Source organism: Arachis ipaensis, chromosome B06 (assembly GCF_000816755.2).
Source record: "Arachis ipaensis cultivar K30076 chromosome B06, Araip1.1, whole genome shotgun sequence".
Lineage (NCBI taxonomy): Eukaryota > Viridiplantae > Streptophyta > Magnoliopsida > Fabales > Fabaceae > Arachis > Arachis ipaensis.
In genome coordinates, this window is record NC_029790.2 from 87,743,374 (window position 1) to 87,750,439 (window position 7,066).

A 7,066-nucleotide genomic window follows, 5' to 3' on the forward strand; every position below is an offset into this window, starting at 1 on the left:
AGAATATATATACACAAGAGATTACTGCATATGATTAAAGTATTGAATGCATGAATATGCGCCCAAACTATTTTTCACATTTTAACAAAAAATATAAAATATCCAATTTTCAAACCAAATGTTCTCAAATCCAATTTTTCCACACTTAATTCATGCACACTCTCACTAGTCTAAGCTAACCAAAGATTCAAATTAAGGACATTCATTGTTTTTCGCTTAGAGTTAGTGATGTGCTAAAATAAACAACAAATGGGGTTAAATAGGCTCAACATTAGTTTGCAAAAGATTGATAACAAGGGTAAGGCCATTTGAGTATGTGAGCTCTAGTGAAATGAAGGCCTCAATTACATAAATGCATTCATACATCAAACAATGGAAATATAGAATCAAGCAAGACAAAGATCACAATCTTAGAGAGAACAACACACACCAAAACAAAATATTGTTGATAGGATACAACCAATGAAATAGGCTCAAAAATCTCACTAGGCTTGTGTGTTCTAGTTCTAAAATCATGTTCCAAAATTAATTTCTTCAAGCAAGTTCAACAAAAAATTTTAATTCAAATTAGTGAAATGCCTTAAAAACAGTTTCTTGGAAGAAAGATCATCACTCTAACCAAGTAGTCCTAACATAAAAATGGGTAGAATATGTACAAACTCTAACTATCATGCAATCTATCATGCAATGCAACAACTAACTAACAAAGAAGATTAATAATTGGTGTTGGAAAAGGAAGTCATTACCCACGGAAGTCGGTCCTTGACCTCCCCACACTTAAAGATTGCACCGTCATCGGTGCATTCAAAGATGAGCAAGGTGGGTTCGGAATCGCCACATTCAATGGCCTAAGGATGGTGTGACAGGGGCGCCTCTATGTCCACCTCTTGATTGCTTTATTTTCCAAAATCAAAAATGGGCTCCGGAGAGTCGGACTCCTCCAAAGTGGGTTTTCACAACTGATGAGCTTCTTCAAACGATTGTGCGGAGGGACTTGTTGTTCGCCCCATTTAGAAGCTTTTCCCTTCTCTTCTTGGTGGCCAGCCTGAAAGGGGAGAAAAAGACGGAAGATTAAGCCTAAAAAACAAACATCTCAAAGCAAACAGAACATAGGTGGGGGCTAATGCCGAATAAGAGTGAGGTTCTCAACTACATGGTAGCTACAACATGTAAGTGAGAAAGCAATATAAGCGAAGGGCATATCAACTAACACTTGATACAAGACCAAAGTCAAAGCATAAGTAAATGGCGTGAGAGAGCACATGGAAGCATCAAGTTCAAACAAGAATTGACACAAAAAAGATTAGTTATAAGCATGAGAGAATTCGGTCCCATCCTAACTTAATGATAATGTACCACAAAAAACAAAGGTTAATGAGTTAGAAGGGACTAAATCACTAATCTTGTGTGTGGTGCAAGAATTGCAAATAATGAATAAGAGAGAGTGGGTCATGAAAGACAATGTGAGTTCATATCAATGCACAAAGAATGAAAGTGTCATAAAAGATTAAGCATTGACCTAAAAATTTCATCACCCAACAATATCAAACAATATCAAACAAGTCACGAAACACCAAAACTATCCAAAAAATTCTCAACAGTTAAGTAAGAAAATTCAACACCAATGTTAAAACAACAAATTTAGAAAATAAGGAAAAAGAACTAACTACAAATAATAGAAATAAATGCAATTAATAACAAAAAAGGTAATCACATGTAACAAGCAAAAGAAAAGTAGAAAGAGAGAGAAGTGGAGAAGGAAAATTTTAAAAAGAGAAAGGTAAAGAAATGGAGACATGTAAGTGAGTAATGGTGGAAAACGGAAAATTGAAGAAGAAAGAAAGAAAGAAAGAAAGAAAGAAAGAAAGAAAGAAGAGTGGAGTAGAGAGAAGGAAACAGGGCAGCGCGCCCTTTATTTGAATTCGGAAAGTAATGCGTACGCTTGGAAGGGAGGAAAAACTGTGAAAAATCGATAAGCGAAAAACTCGAAAACAGATTAAAATACAAGTAATATTTTGAAAGGAAAGGGCTAAGGGTTTCAGTTTTGGTATAAGGGGAAGATTAGTAATTAAGTTTTATTTTTGAAGGGTAACATTGTATTTGTATATAAAAATCAAGGTAAAATTTAAAATTATATAAGTTTTCGGGTACTTTGGGTAATAAGTAAAGTTCAGGAATAAAATGAGTATTTTATAAAAGTTCAGGTTATTTTTATTAATATGAAAACAAGCGAGGGTTCAAATATAATTTTATAAAATATTGAGGTTAAAAATAGAATATTAAAAAGTTTGTGATTTAAAAAGTAATTAATAAAAGTTTAAAAATAAGGTTTTCTAAAATAAGTTTTAAAAGAAGATTATAAATATTATTTTAAATACTTCTTTAAAATTACTCATTTATATTAAAATAAATTATTATTATTATAATTAGTATTTATCAAATATTTTATCTTATAAGAATATCATAATGTGTATTATAAATGAGAAAGTAAGCAAGCAGAGTGATATTAAAAGCTTTAGATAACACAGACTTAATTAAAGAACTTTATAATTCTTTTCTATAAGACACTTAGGCAAAGGCGAGGTGTAAGACCCAGAGCTTTTGAAAAAGGGCTATCATGAGCTAATTTCAAATTCAGTATTTCTGTAGCTTTAATTTTCTGAAATTTCTTTATTAAAGAAAATTAGAGCAAGTTTTGGTTAATTGAATTTGAAATAAATTGGGATTTATCATTCAATTTTATAATTATTGGATTATTTTCTATATTTGAATTTTAAAATTGGTGGTTGTGAAATAATAAGGATTTTATATGATTTGAATTAAATAAGTAATATTTTAAATATTAATACTGCTATTTTGGAAAAATGAAGAAATTAAGTATATTATTTCTAGTTTTGAATTTGAACATTTTATTGAAAATAATTTGTAAAATTGATGAGCAAAATAGTATTTTTCTATATGTAATTAGTGTTGGATTTAATTTGGGTTTCAATTACTATATTATTCCCAATTTTATTTGAAATTACTGAATTGCTCCTAACCCTAGTTTTTAAAATAATGGAACCCTAATTCTCAAAACCCAGCAGCCGCCACCCTTTCTTCTTCCCTTCAGCTAGCTTGCAACACAACTGCGCAGCCCTATCCTAACACACACACATGGTTCCTGAACCAAATGAAAAGAGAGAAACGGAAGAGAGAAGGGAGGAAGGAGGCTGTCCGCCGGCACCACTGGGTCTCGCCACTGCCGCTGAGGTAAGGAGACGCTGAGCTGCTACACGTGGGGAGCCGTTCAGCCACCGCGCCCTACCCAGTTGGGGCCGCCACTGTTGCTCACGGGGTCGCCTCTGTCACAGATCGGAACTGAGGCGAGAGAGGAAGAGTCTGACGGGAGGGCATGCGCGCGAGGAGGGAGGAAGGCTTCGCGAGGAGCGTCGCGCCGCCGCCGCTGTCCGTGCCTTCGCCATCGTCGTTTCGTCTCAACCCAGCATCGCCGTCGTGCCCTGGCGCCATTAATGGAGTACGCCGCCGTCGCCTGAGAAGAACCCGACGGGAGAGAAAGTGGGAAAGCCAGCCGCGACGCCGCCGGAGCTTCCATTGCCGTCAGAAGCTACTACCGTCCAACCAGCTGGTGCAGTGGTTGTCGCCCGTCGTGAACGGCTGCTGAAGAAGTTGTTGTGGCCTCCGGAACCACACTGGAGCTTCTGGCCGTTTCTGCCGCTTGAGACCTTGCTACCGTCGCCGGAAAATTTTGTCGGTAAGGGTTTTAATTGAGGTTTCTATTCTTTTTGGATTTCGAGAAGGTTTTGATGCTGCGTGGTTATTATAGTTGACTCACCGGAGCTTCAGGCCGCTACCGGAGCTGTTGCCGGGTCGGTTCGTAATTGCAACTGCCTCATTGTGTTAATTCGGTAAGTAATTATGTTTCGAAAGCCCTGTGTTAGTGTCTCGTATGTGTATTAAAGTCTTTACGATATTATTGTTCTTAGAATTTAGTAACTGAGGTTTCTTGTTGTAATTTAGAGCTGTTTATGCTGCCGCAAAAATGTGTGGGGCTGTGCTTTGAAGCTGCCGTTGAGTTTGGGTCGAGGCAAAAGGATTTCTGAGAGGCGTTTGGATTATAGTTTCAACATGTTGAGGTAGGGGCGCTTTTCGAAAACTATATTTTATGTATTGGAATTATTACATATGGATACTGATGTGAGGCAATGTGTATTTGGTGATTGTATCAGCCTTATGTATTATTTGTTTGTCTCGATCGATTATGAATGTTTATTTGGTTGGATTGTTGTGCGGCTTTGTAAAACGGAATGTTTTTCAACTTGATTCTTTTGAAGATTTGAGATCGAGTTTAATCCATTGAGGATTGATTTAGGTTGAGTTAATTTTCTTGATAATGTGAAAATAGAATACACTTTTGGATTCAGCCTGGATAACTTTAATTGACTTGGTTTTGATAAATAAATTATTGCTGAACCATTTCTTTAAAGCTTTGGAAATGAGTTTTATCGGCTGATAATGAATTGATTTTTGAAACGGTTTCCTTGAAATATGAAAATGAGGTGACTGTTGGATTTAGCTTGCTTTTGAACTGATTTTTGGATCTGGACTATTGAAAAGGATTGTGGAATGGTTTAGTTGGGACCCGAACCGGGTGGCAAAGTCCAAGTTTTAGGGGAGGTGCTGCCAAAATTCCGGTAGAATCCGGGACTTTATTGAAATGTTGTCTGGAAAAATTATGAGTTAAAGACTTCTACTATTTTATTTGAATTATCAAGAAAAGGATGATTCATGCTTTTGATATGAATTATTAAAGAGAAAATTGTGATTTAGTCATGTTTCTTAAGAAAAGCTTTGAATCTCTTTGGGAGAAAGTTATTTAGATGAAACTTATGTTTTAAAGATGTTTTAAATGTAAAAAGGGCTAAGTCTTTGGATTTGACTGGAGGGTTTCAATTAGAGGAGTTTTAGTGACTTTGAAAGAACTTGAACGTCTATTGACAAGTTTCATTTTAAAACGTTTTGAGAAAAGTTTTAAGTACTCTTTGAATTTTGAATTTTTGCAAGACTAAAACAATTTTGAGCAGTTTAAAACGCTTTAGAATTTATCATGGGGTTGACGCCGGTTTTGCTTAAGTAAAGTAAACGGCTTTGAAAGGAGTAATTGATTACATGACTCGGTTTGGCTTAGATCCTATTTTCCTTACTCAAATCAGGAAGCCAAGGTTTTAAAGATTTTAAGTGAATTTTGAGGAAATGAGTTATGTTATTCTCCCCTAAGGACTTGAGACTCTGCCGAGAAACCTTTGTAATAAAATCCCATTATTGGATGGATGATTTTGAATATTTCAAAATAAATCTTTAACTTGCCATGGTTATGGAAATTTTGGAAAGAGGATTCCGAGAGTGGCATTGTTTTTAAAAGGGGAACTTACTTTGAGTAAAATGTGGCTTATGAGCTTGAGATGATTTGAGAAATGAGATCCTTAAACCCAAGGCTGAAAGGAGCTGAAATTTGATTTCAGAGTAAATTGAATTGAGAAAACTGATTTATGGCTTAAATGCCGATTTTATGAATTTGATGATGTTGAATAGTGGAAGTGTTATTTTGTTATGAGTCAGAATGGCTGTGTATGATAATGAATCATGGCTGATTACGAAATATGTTATGAGTCGGATGGCTGACTATGAATTATGAATTTAAGCCGGAATGGCTGAGATAAATATTGATTCATGGCTGAGAATGAATGCATATATGCTGAAATATTGATAATTGTGATTTTGCACTTCCACTATCTGAGATACGGGTTTCCCTGGGTAGTAGCAGGGGCTAGCCACCACTGTGAAAGTCCCGGATGAGCTCATCCCCGTGAATATACACCAGTGAGGGTGTTGGATATGGATTATGATTATGATCATGATGATGATCGAGAAATAACTCGAGTTGGGGATGCACGACAGAGGGACAGTCCAATGGTTAGCTACCAGGACTTGTCGGGCTGGCTTTATAACCGACAGATGATATCATCAGCCACTAGGACAGGCATGCATCATATGCATCTATGTGACATTGTTTGGGTGTGCATATTGTACTTGGTTTGCCTTTGTGATTACTTGTGATTAACTGCTATTTGTTCTACTTGCTGTAAATGTTTGTTTGTGCTTGAACTTCCTATTTGTGTTTGTGACTGGGAATCTGTTGGAGTGTGGTGATTGGTTGTTGGTTGGGTTGTTTGGGCCTAGGGCCATGGTTGAAATGAGAATGGGCCGATGGTTGGTTTTTGGTTTTGTGTTTCTGGTTTGGAAAAGTATGAAAGGCTAATTGGTTCAGCATAGATAAACCGTTTTGAAAGGCTTTTGAGTTTTCAAGAATTGAACCATTCCTCTTTCAGAAAAGATTTTAGATTTCTCTTTTATTGTAAACCGTTGTTTTTGAAAAGAGGCATAAGACGGTTATTAATCACTGGTACGGTTTAACTTCACGTATACTATTATAGTAATTCCCAAAAAATCCTCTACTAAGAACCCTTTCGAGGATGATGTTCTCAACCCCCTACAATTTTTCCCCTTTCAGGATATGGACGCAGAAGTTACGAAGAGTTTATCTAGTTGTTGTGATGTTTTGTATTGCTTTAGTTATGGTTTATTGTTCCCTCGCCTTTATCTTTATATATTCTGTAAGAGGGATAGGAATTGTATTGGCTAATGCTTGTAATAATATTTATATATGTATATGTATATGTATGTACTCTTTGAGAGTTTTGTAAGTTGTATGGTATGTATGGAAGTACATTATCGAACGAAAGTATCTTTGGAGCGGTGTTGCGGTTTAAAGTTTTAAACAGGCTCATATTTTAGTATTAAATAGTATAAGAGTCGTCGTAATGTCCGATCTATCAGTCGCGCAGCCGGAAGCGTGAGCTTTGGTAGTTAGAGTGTTACACGAGGGAATAATACGAAAATAATTTATATTATGAAATGATAGGAAAGAAAAGAAGAAGAAAGAAAAGAAAAGAAAAAAAAATATTAAAGAAACCTCTACCACAGAAGAGCAGAGAGCAAAGATTAA

At 35.9% G+C, this 7,066-nt stretch overlaps 1 long non-coding RNA gene across 1 annotated transcript; it reads left to right on the forward strand.

The window, feature by feature from the left end:
- LOC110263388 lies at positions 3,067-6,722 on the forward strand. Its single transcript, XR_002348928.1, has 4 exons — positions 3,067-3,754; positions 3,827-3,908; positions 4,021-4,136; positions 6,572-6,722. It is a non-coding gene; the product is annotated as an uncharacterized LOC110263388 (long non-coding RNA).